The 20,973-nt window shown below is 39.6% G+C and overlaps 1 protein-coding gene across 1 annotated transcript in view; it reads left to right on the top strand.

Moving 5' to 3' along the window:
* LOC122809531 (NXPE family member 4-like) overlaps nt 1-20,973 on the top strand; it is a 605,331-nt gene that overhangs the window by 171,271 nt on the left and 413,087 nt on the right. The gene's annotated exons all lie outside the window — the stretch shown is intronic.

Below are 20,973 nucleotides of genomic sequence, written 5' to 3'. Positions count from 1 at the left end.
CAAAAGAAAACTTCACACTTCTCAAAACTGAGGTGGAATCCTTCAAAGCCCCCGGGCTAGTGGAAAATACGGCCCAAAATGCAGAATCCTTTACAAAAGCATTCTATGGACACCTACAGGAACGCATGGAGCATGCTATCCCAAATAAAACCAAGACTCACTCCTCCAAAGGCAGGAGACCTGTCTGGTGGACCCCGGCCATAAATAAGCTATACAACAGAAGGAGAAAGCTACTACATGACAGAGCAAAATTCCGAAAAGGGAAGGTGTCACTGATCAGTACTAGCAAGAAACTACGATCCCTCATAAAATCATCTAAGGCCAGCTTCAAAAGAAAAATTGCACAAGACACTAAAGATAATCACAAGGCCTTCTTTAGTTATGTCAGAAACCTGGGAGGCAACTCCCAGATATGCTCTGAGTAAGTGCAAAATGACAAAAAATACACTGAACCCACAGACATTGCCAACATACTGGCAGAAAGGTTCAGTGTAAACCCTCCCTTCCCCCCCAAAAGAGCAAATGTCTATCCCAACAGTGTGTAGCCTTCCTGAGATCACAGATGCACAGGTGAGAGCTGCCCTCTCCAAAGCAAAAAACACAGCATCAATGGGACTAGATGGTGTCCTGGGCTGTGTCTTACACGAGCTCCAAGAAGAACTAAACCCTCATATAAAGTCACTGTTCAGTCTCAGCCTTACTACAGGATATGTACCCAAGGAATGGCATACAGCAACAGTGGTCCCACTCCACAAAGGTGGTGCCACAACAGACCCTGGAAACTATCGCCCTATAAGCCTGACTAGCCTGGTCTGCAAAGCTATGGAGCGTATCATCATGGAAATCATAAACAAAGACATTGGGAACCTCCAGACACTGGATCCTACCTAATTCGGCTTAATTAAGGGCAGATCTTGCCTCTTGAACCTGGTTGACTTCTTTGAAACAGTTACCAAAGCCATAGATGAAGGGAAGGTAGACCACACAGCCTACCTGGAGCTCACAAAAGCCTTCGACACAATACCCCACTCTGGCATCATAAATAAGCTCACCAGCTTAAATATCAACCACTATGTCACAAGATGGGTTGCAAACTGGCTCAGGGATAGAACCCACATGGTCAGAATAGCAGGTGCCATGTCAGACTCTAAACCAGTTACAAGTGGTGTCCCACAAGGCTCAGTCTTGGGACCTCTCTTGTTCGGTATATATTTCTCCAAGGTACAGGCTAACACGGATGGACTATGGCTGACCAAGTTCACAGATGACTGCAAACTGGGTACCATAATTGACTCTCTGGCTGACACAAGCATCCCCCAAAAGGGTCTCACAGAGATGGATAACTGGTGCCAGAGCCATGGCCTAAAGCTAAATACCAAAAAGTGCATAGTCATCCCCTTTGGGAAAAACAAAGTGCCCACAAATTACCATATATGTGGTAATTCATTAAGTATGGAAGAAGTAATTAGGGACTTGGGAACCCAAGTAGATAGCAATCTCTCCTTTGACAATCATGTTGCCAAAGTGGTTAGAAAGACCTAAATCAAGAGAGGTCATTGTGCCCCTCTACTCATCACTTATCAGGCCCATAATTGAGTACAATGCCCCATTTGGGATGTACCTTACCCAACACCTGCAGAAAGACCCCAAAAGTATCTCACCAAGAGGATCAAGGGGCTCAAACAGATGCTCTATGCAGTTCGGCTAAAGAAACTCCAGCTCTACTCAGTTGCGTACCACCTGCTCAGAGGCGATCTGTGTCTGACGTATAAAGCCATGTCCAACCCAAAATTAATGGACATGCTTCACCTCAGGAAATCCAAATCCCTTAATCCCTTAGAGCTACATGCTCCAGGGACTTGAGCCTCAGCACAGAAATAAATAGGACATGCTGGAGGGACAGATTCATATCCCAGAGGCTCCCCTCACTCTGGAACAAAATCCCAATCCATGTTAGGCAGAGCCCCTCACTGACCATCTTCAAGAGAAATCTTGACGAGTGGATGGGAGATCATAAGTTTACCCCTGGGATCTCTTCTGTGTCCCAGCTTGACATAAGTACAGTAAACTAACCTTAAAAGGGTTACCTTCTGTGACCTACTATACAGAGGCACAGTCAACTAATCTAAAAGGGTGGCGAAAGCCAAACACACTCTGGCTAGGCTTATAAATGCCCTAGGACAGATAGCCTAGTATCAACCTATGAACCTATGAACCTATGGTGAATATGTTCTATTCACAAGTCTTATTTTATTATGATTGCAATTTTTTTTGCTTTAAAAATTTCCACTACAATAGATGGTTCCATAAAGTTTTTACAAATTTAGGAAAAATCAATAAAAACACGAGTGAATGAATACATTGCAAAAGACAGCTCCTGTTGCTTTGAAATCCAAGCTGATACATAATGTGGAACATCAGTTAATATACAACTACCTCTGTACTCTGGCTTTCTGACCTGCTAGAATGGCAGAAGGCATAAACACAAGAGAGTTTTATCACACACATGTATTAGCCTGGTGTTCCTTTTACATACAGCACTGTTTCCTGAAGACGCACTCTTTGACTGCCGTTTCACTGCAGACGATCACCCAAGCAGCCCTTGACAAAGTCAGAAAGCATTTTAAAATATCTTTTTCTATGGAGAAAAGCCTTGCTCCTCCCAGCTTACAGATTCATAGGTTTTTATTAAACTTATGGCCAAGGAGACCATGGATACGCTAAGGCACATCATCCAGTATTGCTGGGGGACTAACAACATCCCCCTTTAACAAAATGTTTCCAATATATCCCAGGTGAAAATTTCTGATGGTTAATCCAGTCATGCAGATTGGTTTTAAAGATTACTGGGAAAGTACTCTGCTTGATATGTAAGGATTGCCTATTTTAGAAACAAAGGATGTTTTGGGTTAGGTACCTGTTGCAAAATATGGTTTTGCTGTTGATAGTTTAGGTTTTTTTTATCTGTAGAGTAGGTATTTGCTTTATCATGGTTTCTATTTAGGTAAGGGAGTTCAAAGAAAGAGTGCTGTGTTATACATATATAACAGAGATCAACCCTCGGGAGTCTGTATGATACTAGGATCAGACTAGCAAAGAGAACTGATCTTTTGGGTGAGGAATGACTGAGGTTCCTCAAGTTTGTTTAGGTGTCTAGTGAGGCATGTGCCAAAGTGAGCATTACATTCAGTGATGCATTCTAATATAGATAGAATAAAGTGGGACTATAACTTTTTTGGACCTTAAGGAAATACCACAAACAATAAGTTATGCATTTTTTAGCAACTGCAGAGACATGGTAGTCAAAAGGAAAGTCTGTTATCTACATAGGTGCTGTAGTCTCTGAAGGCTGCGCATGATTTAAAGGGAGAGTGTCAAAGTTCTAGTGTTCTGGCAACATTATTTTTTTGCAATACTACTGATTAGCTTTCTATCTGAAAGAACCAAAACTTTATTTCTTTCAGTTTATTTCTTTCACTTTGGGACGATTTTTAACAGTTTATATCTGAAAGGCATCCCATTCTCCAGTTTACTCATAAAGTACCGCCCACCAATCTGTCATCATCAACTTAATCCACCAACTTCTTTCACTAATTTAAATGTACTGTTTCTGACACTTCCTAGACTGTTTTTATTCCCCTGACACAACCAAAACTCTGGAAATTTAGTTCCAAAGAAATTTCCCATTGCAAGACTAACTAACGTTACACTTATGTCAAAAAAAAGTAGCGATTCCAACCAATGAGCTCTTTTTTTATGTTCTGTGTCTATTTTTAAAAGGTAACTGTAGCTCCTGGTTGCCAATCATAGCTTTTCACACTCTAATATGATTTACTTGATTGTAATTAAATAAGCTACGATCGGCAACCAAGAAGCAGTATTTCCTTTAGTAATTACGTAAGTTTAGTAAAAGAAAGTAACAAATCATCCAGTGGCTTCTGCTTCTGATGCCGCAGTTGACAGCATACTTTTGAATTGTCCATAATTTAATAGAAAGTCAGGGTTTTGATTTTGTGTTTTGTCCTGATCCTCATGAAATATGTGCTTTTATGGCCAAAGCAGTGGAGATGACACTCATTAAATGATAACAGTTATCATTTTCAGACTTCAAATCCTTCCAGAAATGTTCGCTAATGCAAAATATGTTATGCTAGTGTCTTTCGAAGCTTATAATCATTATTTAAAAATCCACCTCTGATTTTAGGTCTTTGTCCCCTCGTTTTTCTGGCTTTGTTCAAATTGCTGTCCTAAGAGGTTGAGAGATATCACCCAATAATGCAGCTGCTTTTTGTGGCAATTGACGAACACCCAAGGTTCCAGCTTTTCATTTGTCTGGCCCAACTAAATAAAGCAAAGTAATGTGCAATAGTCTTTTCACTCCATATGTGAAATATTGCAAATTACTGTTGTACCTGGTATGCCCTGCCGAAGTATGCAGCATTATTTTTCGTAGTCTTGCCAATTGTTAAATGCTCTTTTTAAGTCACTATAACCATTTTTTATCTTTTTTTTTCAGAGCATACATTGACAGCTGTCAGGAAGTAAACTTTTTAATGATGCACTAGAGTTTTGTTTGGATAAAACATACCAGTAAAATATGAGTTAGATGGATTTGTGGTGGAGGCAGTGCAACAAGAGTTGTTTGACCAAGTAGCAGCCAAGTATAACCAAAAGTCTAATTTCAGTGGTAGTCCACAAAAAGCAAATATGGAATGGAAATGCCACAGGAAGGGTGTGCCATGTGTGGAAGTTACTCTTGCATGCAGGGTGTCTGTGCTCAGCCAAGGATGCTTCTTGGCATTTCTGTACAAATAAAGTTTGCCAAGACCAAGGTAGAAGTGCTGTTTTTATTTATGTATTTTTTGTTTGACATGCAGAACTACAAACTGTAAAAAGTGACTGTATTTTTATCTATTGATTCTCTTTTTTGCACTGTTTATAACTTGACCACATTGGATTTACCAGACAACTGCTCAATGCTTAGTGACCTTGCTGCTTATTGTGCCAATTTCTTGTATCTGATTTGGCAAGCTGCCAGCCTTGAAAGACCAGGGCTAATTACATTTTAAAGTGATACCTTCTTCTGTGATAGCTATACACCTGCTTTTTGGTAATCTGTTGTAACACAAGTGGAAACGGTTTTGGTTTAACTGTAGTGAGAGTAGAGAAGATCCTAGTCATTTCTATGCTTTTGATTGCTGTAGAACCTTAAAGTATGTTGTTGTGCTGTTGGCCAGTGGGCTTATTTGAACTTTTCTGCACTGTTATAAATCTTATTTGCGCAGCGCTGCTCATCGTGCAGCCATGTTTAAGCATGCATGGTATAGACGCAAGCACTTACAACTTTAACTTACTCTATATAACCTGCTCCATAATTTCTTAGTGTGCTTAATTATCAGTAGCTCCATGAAAGCCTGTGGTTTTCGCTAAGACTCTGTGTTCATGTGTAGACTTGAACTGTCAGTTGTAAATAGAGAGCTTTCCAGCAAATCAAGCCTGGCCCCACTGGTCTCACCCACCCCCTGCAAGCAACATTAGTGAACATCCAAACCTATGGATTTACACTTTGCAATGGTCTCTGCAGCCAGCTTGGTTGAAATGGCCGTCCTGAGACAGTGTAGCAAATGTCTCTTGTTTACTGACAAGCACCTACTAATTACAACTCAGTGTGTGAGAGATGTAGTTTTGTAATGTTAATGGAGGCAAAACTCTCTCGTGAAGCCATGGCATATAACAAGTAGGTTATCAGTAACCCACAACAACACACCACACCAAATTTATTCATACACACATCTGACCAGTCACATAGACCCACATACTGAGGCTCTAAAAGTAACTTACCTAAACCGCAAAGGTCTCCAAACCTAAGACACGATCCTTAGCAACCTGTCAAATGCATCACAGGCAGCATCCACAGTGAAGCATACATCTACTCAAAAAGCCTATAAGGCTAACCTCCACAAAATCCAACATCATTCTCATAGGGGGACTACATAGTGAGACACACTGATGTACCACTCAGCAGGCTGCAAGGAGACTGTCGTTTGCTTATCAGGTGCCAGGATTTGTAGCATCAAACATGCATACAAGACAGAGTTGTAGTACATAAGGGTGTGAATGACTTGAGACATACCTCCTTGGGCTGCATGAAGATACACCTGGAGTTCTTGGAACAAGCATCCAAGGTGGGTATGAACATAGCCTGAGCAGCATTTTACCATCTCAAAGAATGATACAGCGATGTAACAAAAGATTGACTTCTATTTGCTTAGCTTCTGGTGTCAGTCATTGGGGGTCTAATGTGTATATCGGTCTGAGAGGGGATGGTAAACAGTCCTGAGTGCTTTGCCAGGGATGGCCTGCACCAATCCACCCACCCCCAAGCTTTCATATATTAGCTAAAACCTTGTGCATCCCATAGTCCGTTCAGTCTTCAAAAGCTTCCAATGTAAAACATAAACCAGATAATGTTGAGCTGCAATGCCTTTAGGTTAGCTGCCTTAACAAAATCTGCACTCCCTACAAGCACTTCTTACCCTGGAAAACATAGATATATGCATTGTCATAGACATCTGGATCAGGACCATTTAGAGCAACCAATTAGTGCAGAGTTTCAAGGCCTACCCTATGTTCAGGTCCACTGCATTAAATGAAGGCACTAAATGCAGCAGTGTCTCTATATTTTTAAATGGTGGGACTTCATCTCCAGACTAGTGCCATGTCATTATCTTGTTAAACTCTTCCACCCCACCTTACCATTAATACAATTCTTTATCATATTATTGTCAACTATAGGACCAATTGGCTTCTGTCTCTTACTTAAGTAGCAAACACCACTCCCTTAAACACCATACTTCTAGGGGATTTCAACTACCCTTCCATTAAATGGGAGACTTGGAAATCCTCAAACATGCATGCACGGAGATTTCTGGACTTCATTAGCACAAATTATGTGGCTCATTTAGTCTGAACTCCAGCAGAAATTGATAAAATCAGGGACTTGGTCCTCACTATTATGGGACAGCTCTGCTCTCTACTGGTTGTAAATATCTTCATGTTCAGATCTGACCATCAGTCAGTCATAGTCATAATGAGACTGAAGCCAGAAATGTCCTGCAATACGTCAGTATTCAGAGATTATGCTAAGGCTGGTCTACTAAAACTGAGTAATGACCTGGCTAAATTCAACATCCTGTTTCAGCCTACTAACCTAACAGTTTAATGCAGAATTCTTTGCCGGCAAATTCCATCCACATGTAAATAGATGCATCTGTCCACCTATGAGGTAAATGCAATTCATACCAAATGTAAAAATAAACACCTGTGGTTAAACCAAAATATGAACAGGATTTATAATAAAAGCAAAAACAAGATCTTGCTAAATTTTAACAGGGAACTACAGACCATTAAATTAAAAAAGCCAGGTGTTGGATAAAAATAGCCACCCAAGCAAAAGACAACCACAAAGCTTTCTATAACAGTGTTAAAGACCTCAGAAACTATGCCTGGTGCAGCGGAAAGCTAATACTTGACATTGCTTACTCAGACCCTGAACACATAGCCAATCTACTACTGGATACATTTATCTCTGTTTTCATGCCCTTTCTCCTCCTCTGTTCTTAAATCACATATCTGCATCTACAATCCCCCACCCCCACCCCAAAAAAAGCTCCTATGAACAAGTCCACTATCCAAGGCAGAAAATGCTACTTCTATGGGGAAAGATAACACACTTGTCTGCTTATTGACCAGTGTAAAACAGGACATGTCAGATCTCCTCCAGAGGATGCTCAATATTGGCCCCCAAACAGGTTGTGCTCGAGGCAGCTGTCCTCTCCTTGCACAAAAGAGTGTCATTAGTGGATAAGGGTAATTATAGACACATAAGTTTCACTAACCTCATCTGTAAGACTATGGAAAGGATCATTATGAAACATTATAAAATAAGGGCATAGGTAACCTGCAAACTCTCAATCCAAACCAGTTCTGATTTGTCATGGGTAGATTTTTTCATCCTGAACTTGGTCGACTTCAGGAAGGTTACTGAAGCAATGGATGAGGGTACATCAGCATGCATTGCATATCTAAACTTATCAAATGAGTTAAACCCCATCCCACACTCTGGTATAGTAAATAAACTACCCAGCTAAATGTTAATCCCTGTGTAACTCACTGGGTAGAAAATAGGCTCACAAACACAAGCCTGGAAATTAGGGTAGGTGACTCTACCTTCTCCAAAAGACCTGTCCCTAGTGGTGTACTTCAGGTTTTAGTCCTTTCCTTGGGCTACTATTGCTTGGCATCTGCTTCTCAGAGGTTAAAGCTAATTTTAAGAATTTATGGCTTACCAAGTTTGCAGGTAACTGTAAACTTGGTGATGTTGTAAACTTTCCATGAGGGCCTTTGCCAAGCAAATAGTTATAGTCCATGTTTCTGACGCCAGCTCAATGCTATAAAATATAGCATCTTTCGGCAGGCATGATATCCCTTGTAACTGTCACATGGACAGCACATTCCTGAAAATTGATCCAGTAGTTGGGGATCCAGTAGTTTTGGGTGGCAGCAGTGGTGCAGCGGTTAGTGTTGTCGCCTCAAAGCAAGATATTCAGAGGTTCTCTGGTTTGATTCCTGGCTGGGGTACCTTCTGTATGGAGTCTGCATGTCCTCCCTGCAGTCACATGGGTTTCCTCTGAGTGCTCCAGTTTCCTCCCACATTCCAAAGACATGCAGTAGGTGGACTGGACACTCTAAATTGGCCATAGGTGAGAGTGTGCGCATGAGTGAGTGGTGTAAATGAACTACCGTGGAAGGACTAGCCACCTGGCAGTATAAACCTTGACTCAAGGTGATTGTCACTGTGGAAGTGACACCCCAACGCCATGTGCAAAATGGGAAAAGGGATTGAGGGTGGATGAATGGATGGATGGTGTCGGGGACCTGGGAACCTATGTAGACAACAAAATGTCCTTTGATCACCATGTGTCCACTATTGTAAGAAGGTTCATCATTGTGCAGCTTATTATCAGAATGATGGTGTTTGGGTCCAGAGATGTGGTGATTATATTATATTCAGTGCTCATCACTCTGATCATGGACTCTAACGTCCTTAAGGTACGTTCCCGTCCAAATACTTGGCAAAACTGGAATGACCATAGAATATAAAGGGTCTATATCACTGAAACTATAAAGACTATTTAAAAATCTTGTACCTCTTCTTGGTATCCATACATGTTAGGGAGGGGCGATGTCTGCCTCTTACACAGAGCCTCAACAGAGACACTGTCTGACCTACTGCACATTCTAAAGTCCAGTGCTGGTATAAATACAAAAAAATCTGTCTGTCTTGCAACACAAATTAATACCTAGCTAGCTGGAATTGCCACATGTGTGGAAGCATACATGACTGGAAGGGTCAGCCAACCAGGCATTTGCCACAGCAGGAAATGGTGAGGGGTGGGGACTAAATTGGGGGGGGGTTATGGCTGCCTAAATGTATCCTTTATTTAATTTATTGGTTTGGTTTGGTTACCAGGAAAGTCCAACTGCGCACATGCCCTTTTTCAGAGGAGGCCCGGTGGGAGCTCCAAACAGAATAAAGATTGGTACAAATAACAAATTATACAATACATAAGCCCATACAGTAGTGGTACTTAAAAGGATTACAAGATATAAATAAATATCTTCAAGAATAGACAGAACAGTTGACTGTACAAGAGAAGCATGGTGGGAAGTAGACATTTTTCTAAGTTTAGGTAGGTGTGACTAAGAGAGATGTAATCTTAGAGTAGGATGTAGTAGAGAAGTTCAGAAAGAAAGAAGAAAGGATGAGGCACATATGAATGGACAGGATTTAGAGAGCAAGCTGAGGAGGGGAAATTAGATGGGAAGGAGAGACTACTATCAACTGAGTAAAGAACAATGAGGTGTAGTGAAGGAAAGCCTATAAAGATGGCAGGGAAGGGAAGGAATCAGCCAGGTGTAAGGCAGGAGCTGAGACAAGAATTAAATAGGTAAGACAGAGGAGCATTGTAAACAGTAGGTGATTTGATGTGATAAGTGTGTTTTGGGGGATTGAGTTCCATGTTCTGGCAATGCAGTTGGAGTAAAGAGAATCACCAGAAAAGTTGATAGCTTTGGGACTTGTAAGATAAATTTGTCAGACGATCTAAGTAGTCTTATTAGATTGGAGTTGAAGTAGGTTGTGTTGTGTAGGACACCTGTCTGGGAGGTAAAGTATGCTGTGGGCCTTAGTCAGTTGGGTGTATGTGAGGAAACTGGGGAGCTTGAGCCATTTTAGTTGGTGTAGGGCACTACAGTAATGGGATCTATGAGGAGAGTTGGTGGCAAATCTGGCAATTTTGTTGTAGCAGGCACCTAGTTTTGCCAGGTCAGTTTTGTACTGGTTGGTGAGAATAGCTGAGGCATAAAGGAGATTAGAGATTATGTATGTCCTGGCAATAGATTGTATTGTGAAGTTGGTGAGAAGGGTGTAACTCTGTAGAGAGAGCCTAATTGAATGTGAATTTTTTTATAGTTAGGGTAATGTGTTTGTCAGATCTCATCTTATCAGTTGTAACACCAAGAAGCTTAGTGTGAGAAACAGGTTCTACTTTTGTGTTATTAGAAGAATGTATCGTGAAGGGGAGCAGGAAGTCTGATGGTTTGTTGTAGCAGGCATCTAGTTTTGCCAGGTCAGTTTTGTACTGGTTGGTGAGAATAGGTGAGTTGTGCGAGAAAATCATAAGTTTAGTTTCATTGGGATTGAGGATTAACTGAGCATTAGAGAGCCAAGATTCTATCTCTGTAAAGGATGTTTGGGTTATTTTCTGGAGTTTAGAAAGAGAGGGGGCTGTGCATATGAGTGTGGAGTCATCAGTATATTGCATGGTAGTGGCCTGATGGGAGACAGTGTGATGCTTGTTGGTGAAGATGGGAAATAAGAGAGGACCTAGAATGGATCCTTGTGGGACGCCTAATGGGACTGGAAGTAGAGAAGAGTTCATATTGCCATTTTACAGCCTGCTGGCTGTCAGATGAGTGATTCTGAAACCATGTGAGAGCAGAGTGTCTTAGTTCAAGGGATGAAAGATCATTGAGGAGTTTTTGATGGGACACTGTATCAAATGCTTTTGACATGTCTAGGAAAGTGGAGGAGACTAGATGGCTGTTTCTGAAATTGCTGATAGCTTGTGAATCCTAGGAGAGCTGTAGTGGTACTGTGGTTGTATCTAAAGCCATGTTGGGAATTAGTTAAAAGGTGGTTGGAAATTAAGGCATGAGTTGGGAATGGATACTGTTCTCTAGAATTTTGGATGGAGGAGATACGATGGCAGTAGGCTTGTAATTAGAGAAGTCTGTAGAGGTACTGCCTTTATGTCATGGGGTGATGTAGGACATTTTCCATATCGTGGTAATATACTGTTCTGTTATGGAGTGATTGCTTACAACAGAGATTGGGTAAGAGATTGTGTCAGCAGCTTGCTGGACATAGTCAGAAGGGAGATTGTCAGCAGCGAGAGGAGTAGGCCTACATTTGAGTAGTTTAGTTTTTTTTAATGGTGCTGGTTTTCTACAGTTTTGAGGGAAAAGGTTTGGGGGGTATTGCAAGGTCTGTGGGAATGGTTAGAGGTGCATTGTTGTTTTTGGTTAGGGTTAGTATAGAGTTTGTAAAGTAGGTATTAAATTGTGTGGCTATACTATTTGAAGAATTTGTATGGTTAGGTGTTCAGGTTTTGGGTTGACCTGGTTTTAACAGTTGATTTATAGAAGCCCAGAATTTTTGGGATTGTGTTGGTATTTTTGTTTAGCTGTAATGTAGTAGTATTTCTTTATTGTTTTTGACCTGTTTCTTGGCTTTGTTTCATAGATGACAATGCAAATCGAGGAAGGTTTGGGTTTTGTTGGACTGGTACTGAGCCCAGGCTTTGTCTCTGGTTTTGAGTAATAGTTTAGTTTTTTTTTGCCGGCCAGGAAGCATAGTTTATCTTGAGTCTAAATTGTTCTAGAAGTGCTAAGCTATTTAGGATGTTTAGAAATATGTTGTGTTGAAGTATGATATGGCATCACCCAGTGAGAGTGATAACAGTGTGGACCACTTGCATTGCTGTAGTGCAGATAAGAATGTTTGGGGCGAGTATTCTGTGTTTTTTTGTGTGTGTGTGTATGTGTGTGTGTGTGTGTGTGTGTGTGTGTGTGTGTGTGTGTGTGTGTGTGTGTGTGTGTGTCTTGTTTTGTGTTTGTGTCTGGGTCTGAATGTAGTGTTTTTGATATGTTGGCATAGTCTTACCAGGTAGGTGGTCACTGATTACTGTCTGGCAGACAACCGTAGTAGTAGGTGTGTGATTGTTTGGTTAATAGCCAGTCAAGTTTTGAATGTCTATTGGTCGTTTCGTCCGCTCTAGTTGGTGATTGTATAAGTTGGGAGAATCCATATAAGTGCATGACATTTGATGGGTTGGTGGCAGAAGAAGTAATCCAGTCTGTGTTAGTCACCCATAACTGTGGTTTCTTAGGAGAATGTTAGGGGTGTCCACTGGAGGAAGTCCTCAATTATAGCAGGGCTGTTTCCAGGTGGGATGTAGATAGCTATTATAATTATAGATTTTTTTGGAGTTTAATACAAGTTTGGTAAATAGTAGTACTGTGTTATTGAATTTTGGAGGATTAGGGTCAAGAAGTTGAAAGCTGAGTGTATTTTTATAGGTGAGAGCTATGCCTCCACCCTGTTTGTTCAGTGTATCCATTATGTGGATGTTGTAGCCTTGTGTTAGCATTTCACTATACCTTATGTTGGGCTTTAGCCAGGTTTCAGTCAGAACTGCTATGTCAGGAGTGTAGAGTGAGAGAGTTGCATGAAATTTGTGTATTATGTTTGATGGATTTCTGATGTTCATGTTTAGAAGAAAGAGGTTTGATTTATTGGGAGTTAGAATGTTGTTAATGTTGGTATTTGTATGGGGAAGTGGGTTTGGTTCCAGTGGATTGTTCTTGAGACCAGGGTTTGGTTGGAAGTCTCTGCTAAGTTTAAGGTTAGTGTTTAAATGAGTAACTGGGTTAGGAAATTTGAGGGTAGGCTTTGGTATATTTACGAAGAAGTTGAAATTAGGTATGTTCATGAGCGTATCTGTATGTGTGAAGTGCTAGATTGGTGATGAAGAGGCTAGGTATTAATAGTGTGTGTGTTTGATATGGAGTGGTGAAGGGATTGAAAGTGTAGGTGAGGGGGGAGTGGAAGGAAATGGTGTTGACAGGAAGTTAGAATAGAAGTTAAGAAAAGGAAAAGATAGTAGGGTAGTGTGGTAAAGCAGCTTGATGGAGTGGGGAGAAGACAATAAAACGATATTAGGGCCTAAGGACAGTCGGTGAGAAGGAGTCTAGGTTGTACAAAAGTGAAGTATGAAGTAGTGGGAAAAGATTTAGGAGAGTGGTGGGAGGAAAGTTTATTAAACAGTAAAAATGTATAGTAATATAGAATAAAATAGGACTTAAACTGTATAATTATCTAAGCAATTATAAAACGTTACAGAAGTAAATATAATCCTGCTTGTCAGCAGAAGCTTCAGCTTAGAATTCCAACAATAGTAATATAAGACCATGAATTCTTTGCTGGGATTTGCTGGAGATTTCAATTAAGATTACAGCAGACTTCCATGCACTCTTAATATAAGCAGGAAAACTAAAAGAAAATTAGCTAGGAATTCAGCAACAATTGCCTACTTCCAAAATAGAACAGGAAAAATATTTCTCTGCTACAGAGGAGCTAACGCTGGTAGTTTTGAAGCTAAAACTTGGCCAAAAGCTGTAACAATGGGGAAAAGAGAAAAAATCAGGCAGAAGACCCGTAATGAGAGGAGTACCTCAGGATTTGGTCTTGGGGCCTCTGTTATTTGGGATATACTTTTCTGAGGTGCAGGCCAAAACCAGTGGGGTATGGCTGACCAAGTTTGCAGATGACTGCAAGCTGGGTGCTGTCATCAATTCCCCTAGTGATGTGGACATCCTCCAAAAGGGTCTCACTCAAACAAATGACTGGTGCCAGAAACATAGCCACAAGCTGAATACCAAAAAATGCATCATCATCCCCTTTGGGGAGAGTGATGTCCCCACAAAATATCATGTTAATAACAACTTCCTAAGCATGAAATCAGTAGTGAGGGATATGGGCACCCAGGTTGATAGCAACCTGACTTTTGACCACCATATTGCTTCCATTGTAAGGAAAGCTTTCTACATGACCCGTCTTATAAGTAAGGAAAGCTTTCTACATGACCCACCTCATAAGTAAGGGTATCTCATCCAGGGACAAGGAGGTCATAACATCCTTGTATTATTCCCTTATAAGGCCCATTATTGAGTACAACACCCCATTCGGCATGTTCCTTGCAAAGCACATGCAGCAGCTGGAGAGACCACAGAGGTCCCTTACCAGGAGGATGAGGGCCTCACAAATCTACCATGCACAGGTAGGATAAAAGCCCTACCCATCTACTCAGTTTCATAAGAGCTTCGCAGAGGTGACCTTTGTCTGGCATACAAGGTGATCCCGGACCCCGCCTTGATGGGACTGCTGCATATCCACAAGTCAAGCTCCACTCAAGTTACCTGCAAATGTGGCCTCATCCTAGTCTGTAACATCAGTAGGGCTTGTTGGCGGGACAGATTTCTGTCACAGAGACTCCCCCATCTGTGGAATAGACTTCCTCTCCACGTCAAGCAGAATACCTCGTTTTAAGCGCAACCTGGATAACTGGATGGGAAACAGAAAATACATACCTGGGATTCCACCCATGTCCCTGTTGGACAGGGACATTGGGTGCTGACTTGTCTAAACATGGCGTAAATTCTTGGCTAGGCTTATAATAACCTAAGGGCCAATAGCCTAGTAACTTCCTATGATCCTACATTCTAGAAATTGTAACTATACGGGAAGCATGTGCAAACAATTTTTCATTACAAGGTAGCCCTACATCCAAGATTTTAACTGTTTGGCTAATAGCGTTGAAGGATGATTTCTCTTATTTTTGCAATATTAAACAACTTTGAGTAAATCTGTTTACATCAAAATGAGCTGTAAATATGTTTTGTTGGCATCTGTTATTCTTTCATGTTCTTCCCCTTCTGTGTCTTATCTCAGATTTCCCAAAAATGTCATATATAACTTCAACAACTAAGGTAATTTGATTAATATGTGACTGTAGTTTACCTATGTAAGTTCAGATTTTATTGTTCACCATGGACCGACTGTGTTATCTTATTTTAATACTTCCTTTTTATTTACTATAAGAAACTCATGACTAATGTTTCAGTATTTGATGGAGATTTTGCATCTAATATCAGTAGCCCAATAAAAATATCAGCAGCTTGAAGATGGATAGCAGAACATTGCATTTTGTTGCAGTTAATGTTTCCCAATGTATGGGGTACTGTAAACCACCCTAAAGCACAAATGCAGTTATATGTTCAGCAGAGTTTTACTGTTTCTATCCCCCCCACAAAAAAACTGGTTTGAGAATAGGGTAGTCAACTGAGTGACTCAAAATAGTCCGTGAACGCTCTGGGACCAATATCATTAATCAATTTGACAAGCAAACATTTATATTACTTCCATTTGTAAGGAGGGTGAAAGCCCAGCTACTTCTAAAGGGGGGGGGGGGGGGTAAGGGGATATCAGTCTCTCCTTACCAAGTACAATTAATACAAAACACAAGTTACAGAAATGCACATCTGTTTCTGGAGATCTGTAGTAAATATAAGGCCATATATTGTTACCTCTTTAAACATTTTTGTGTTTTTCTAATTTTTCCAAGGGAAAATGTTCATTATGTGTTAATAAAAATTATGCACTGTGCATTGAATACAGGATTAATATTTAAAAAAAAATTCTAATTACATTTGATATACATAAAAATAGTGTTGTAATGTAAAACTGACAATGTACTGTGGTGTTATGGTGAAGTTCTGCCTTCCTTGTATCCTTTCACACTTGGCAATGGCCAATATTTTTATCTGTTTTTTTTTCTGTTAATGTGGGGTTGTAGGTTTTTCTCCTGTTCTTCCTCCCTAAAAGTTTAACTTCATAATAAGAAGCTTTAACCTAGGATTTATTTGTAGCCTCCAAGCCTACTTCTCTCCTGCTGTTTGTTATTACACTGACTAATGAGAACTATTAGTGTTAGCTACTTCGTTTTGTCAGAATGGTTCAGAGAAGATAATTTGCTGTTAGACACCACTGTTCTTCTGTCATATTAAACTATGTGACCTTTGGCATTGTTTCTGTCCTCCCTTGTCTTCAGCTCAGCAGAAACTTCTCTTAACCTGTAATCCCACTCTAGCCAGGTCTGTTTACTTTCTCCCTTTTTAAAGAACAATTTTGTGAAAATTCCCTCAAACACTAGGTTCAGTTAACATCAGCATCCAGATGTAAGCTATAAAGCTCTTAGCAAAGTAGACATGCACACAAATTTCCATCTACTCTTTCTTACCCTACTCTATTAACTTACTTAGTGTCCAAATCTAGTAAAAACGAAAACGCCAGCTATCTTGAACTTTTTCTCTATATACTCTTGCCCACTTTTCTTTCCTTTCTGTCATATCCAAAATATTTTGTGGCACTGCCACCAAAGTTAATTGCCCATTGTAATTCCATGTTATTTAGTTGAATGTTTGGAATGCCAAGTGACACATCAACATCCAAAATGCTAAATCAAAAATGCTGCAGTATAGTAATGAATAGAAAGCCTACTGTGGGAAATTATGGTACAGCAGTGTTTGGGGAATTGGTCCATTCCCCACTTTAGTGCAGTCTTGGAGTTAATATGTATAATTAGCAGGGGTGTGTGGTATGCAGGAGGGCTTCTCCCTCTGCCAACAAAGCTGTTTTTGATTTTTTTTACAACATTTTGGATGTCTGTATTATTACTCCACATTCAAAATTTTCAGAAAAATAATATAAATCTGCCATCTACACCTTTTTCTTGGTAAAGCCAGCACTTGACCTCCTGTTTGTGATCAAACTGTTTTAATGTGATGGGAATAATTGGAGAGCCACAGCTGATTACTAAGACTAATATTCCTCAATTCTATGCATGGAGAGCCACAGCTGATTATCATAGATAAAAGACTAATATTCCTCAGTTCTATGCATGGAGAGCCACAGCTGATTACCACAGATAAAAGACTAATATTTCTCAATTCTATACATGGAGAGCCATCTATGCATGGAGAGCCACAGCTGATTATCATAGATAAAAGACTAATATTTCTCAATTCTATGCACATCTCCTGTGTGGTATCACTGATCAGACTGTCACTCCAGTCCCTGCATTCCTTATGCAAAGTATTCCTGACATGCATCACTCTCTCTTCCCTCTTCTTATTTCTTCTATCTGATGTAGCCTTTTGCTTCTTTAGCAAATGGCCTACCTTAATGCAACTGAAAATACATTGCTTTCCTTTCTCTGTATCTACCACCTTAGTAGTCTTACTAAGTGACACATTCAGTCTTTCATATTTCAGATATTTCCCTGGTGGATCAGACATATTGAATCTACACAAAACCAATAACCAAAAAAGGAACAGGTGCTTAGGAAACGAATAACCAAAAAGTGTGAAGCACAAACACTCCACCGGTTTCAAAACTTGTAGGAATTTAATGTAAAACACAAAATACACATTAATGTTAAAATCAGATACGTTTTCGTCACCATCTTCTTCAGATAAGCTAAACACACCACCACCTTCATTTAAATATTAATTCTACAGTTAATTCCACTCAATGAATGCTCACAATAAATCCCAATTATTAATTATAATTGTAATCCAATATAATTTGCCTCAAACATCAAACTTCCCTAACACAGTCCCACCTAACAGTAATATAAAGTGCAATGTGCATTATTTATAAATATATTCAATACATATCATATAAATATGTATGTAAACTATAAAAAATAAATAATAAAAAATTCACACATATATAGACCTCTTACTTATAAAACCTATACATATATTTAATACAAATACTAGAAAATTTACTTTAAAATGTTAATATAAAAGTAAATAACACCATCTAGTGGACAATCATAAGTCATGTATTGAATATATTTGTAAATGTAATGCACATTGCACTTTATATTACTATTAGGTGGGACTGTGTTAGGGAAGTTTGATGTTTGAGGCAAATTATATTGGATTACAATTATAATTAGTAATTGGGATTTATTGTGTGCATTCATTGGGTGGAATTAACTGTAGAATTGATATTTAAATGAAGGTGGTGTGTTTAGCTTATCTGAAGAAGTTGGTGATGAAAACGTATCTGATTTTAACGTTAATGTGTATTTTGTGTTTTACATTATTAAATTCCTACAAGTTTTAAAACCAGTGGAGTGTTTGTGCTTCACACTTTTTGAATCTACACAAAAGCTTTATTAAGTTGCATTAGTCTTATCAATCCAAAGCTGTTCAAGATCAAGTGATGCCAAGTCTTCCCAACCCTTTCTACCTCCCCTTCCCTACTTATTCCCCCACATCTCTTTCCCTGTTTAACCTTTTCTTCCTCTGTATACTAAAAGCCAGCACTGCTCCAGCCAACCATCTAAAGGAAGAGATGCCAAAATCCCTAGCTGCAGGTCATCCATGAAGTTGACTGGATACTCGGTTATTGCATTGCAAAGAAGCCATGTATCTGATATGTGCAGATAGACATACCAAGCTCCCTGAAGCAGTCAAACTGCTGAACACAACAAGACAAGTTTGATTAGACTATTAATGTCTTTATTCCTGAAACACAAGATAACTGTGTTTGCCATATCTGATAATAGAGGCCAGGTACAAAAATCAAGAATTCTGAATGACTGTGTATGAACAGGAATTCAGGTTTTTAACATCTAGTACTCAGTTTTATGGACGGGTAGGAAGACCTATTCAAGCAGTGAAGAATGACAGAACAAAGAGCAGTGGCAAAGGCTACAAAGATTGTCATCCCACATTACTGGATTTTTTCTAAGTAGTATTTCTTCCATGTCAGTCAAATATCAGTTCCCTTATCCAAAGGGTCTTGGGTCCATTCATTTTTTATTGTAGGCAGACATACATGCATTTTCCTGACCACGAGGCACTCTCTCTTGGGAAGTCATTAAGGGGTTTGTGCCCTTGCCCTGCTAATATATGAGGGTGTCTTCATTTATTCTACATTTCTCTAACGGACTATTCCCTATTAAAATCTTACTACTCTCCATCTCCATAATAAGGGACAATCCTGCCTGGACTGTTCAGCAAGGCAATTCCACTATCTTCTTTTTTCTCCTTAGTTTCCTTCTTTCTCCTTTTACATTTATTTCTTTTAATTTAATTATAATCTCCTCCTCAACTAGTCCACAATACTCTTGTCTACCATCTTCACATCTTTACTTTTCATTTTGTGTCAGCTTAATACATACCATGGTATGAGTACACTTTATACACCAACACACACACACACACACACACACACACACACACACACACACACACACACACACACACACACACACACACACACACACACACACTACCAACCATCATACCTATACTCGGGCTAAACCTTCCTTCATACCTATTTCCTCAAATTTATGTAACGTCATAATGTCCAACCTATTCACCACATCTAACCATTCGATTCACTTTGACATAACCAGGAATAAATTGATAAACTTTATAAAATAAAAAAATAAATAACTAATCCCAACCCACTCTTGTCTAAAATCACTTTTTGTGGTGATGACCATTGCTTCTCTTCCTCATCCATTCCACCCTACTTTGCCCCTACTCCTGTACAAAAACGTATCCTGAGCATGTCAGGATCAGGACTGGTTAAGATGTTTAAGCAGTGCTTTAAAACTAGTAAGTTTGTTGGAGAGTTTTATTTGTGTGGGATACTATTCTAGAGTTTAGCAATGTATTGGGAGAAGAGCAACATTATTTGACTTATTTGTGAGTAGTACAAATTTGTTATTGAATGGAGGGCCATTGCTAGACAGTAGGGTAGTAATAAGTTATGTAGTGCAGTGTACTTTTCTGGATGATGAATGCATTTGTGTGCTGTAGTTACTTGTGAATATGTTAAGCTGTTGTATAGTTCAAGCCAGTTTAATTGCTTTAAGCTATGACAGTGGTGGGTGCTATAATGGAGATTGGTGGAAAATGTACCTATTTTATTGTAGCAAGAGGTAAGTTTCTTTGAGCATTGTGTAAGTTTGTTAGGATAGGACCAGAGTATAAGAAAGTTGGCGATAAGAAGGCGGTGGCTAAAGTTTTTCTTGCAGTATCTGGAAAAAATCCATTGATCCTATAAAGGCAGGCTAGTTTCTGGTGTGTATATTTAATGCTGTGCAGTATATGCTGGTCATATTTGATTTTGTCATTTATTATAACACCTAGACGTTTACTGTGAGTTACAGTTTCAGTGACAGCATTTGCTGATTTTATGGTAAAAGACTGCTTTTGATTTTGGCAACTTTTTGAGGTGAAAAGCATTAACTCAGTTTTCTTGGGGGTTGAGAAGGAGGTTTGATTCTTTGAGCTGAGCTTCTACAAGCTTTTTGGGTAATGTCTTGGAGCGTATTTATTGATGAGGCCACACACACACTAATGTTGAGTCATCTGTATGCTGAACTAAACTAGCATGGTGAGTAGAAGTGTGCAGGTCATTAATAAATATATTAAATAGGAGAGGATCCAGGACAGAGTCCTGAGGAACACCTGTAGTAACTGGTTGAAAGGATGAGTAGGTTTGTTGTCATTTAACAGCTTGTTGCGTTCCAGATAGGTAACTAAGAAACCACAACAAGGAGTATTGTGAACGTGCTACTGAGGAGAATCAAACAAGCATTTGCTGGTGTGAAATAGTTTCAGATTCAGTCTAAGAATATGGTGAACACGAGCTGACCATTGTTTGTATGTTTGTTTATTACATTGGCAACATGTAGCAGAGCA

The sequence above is a fragment of the Protopterus annectens genome, chromosome 8.part0 (assembly GCF_019279795.1).
Source record: "Protopterus annectens isolate FY-2018-M chromosome 8.part0, PAN1.0, whole genome shotgun sequence".
In the NCBI taxonomy this organism is placed as follows: Eukaryota; Metazoa; Chordata; order Ceratodontiformes; family Protopteridae; genus Protopterus; species Protopterus annectens.
The sequence above is the reverse complement of the archived record's forward strand: the minus strand, read 5'-3'. Positions and strand labels throughout refer to the sequence as shown.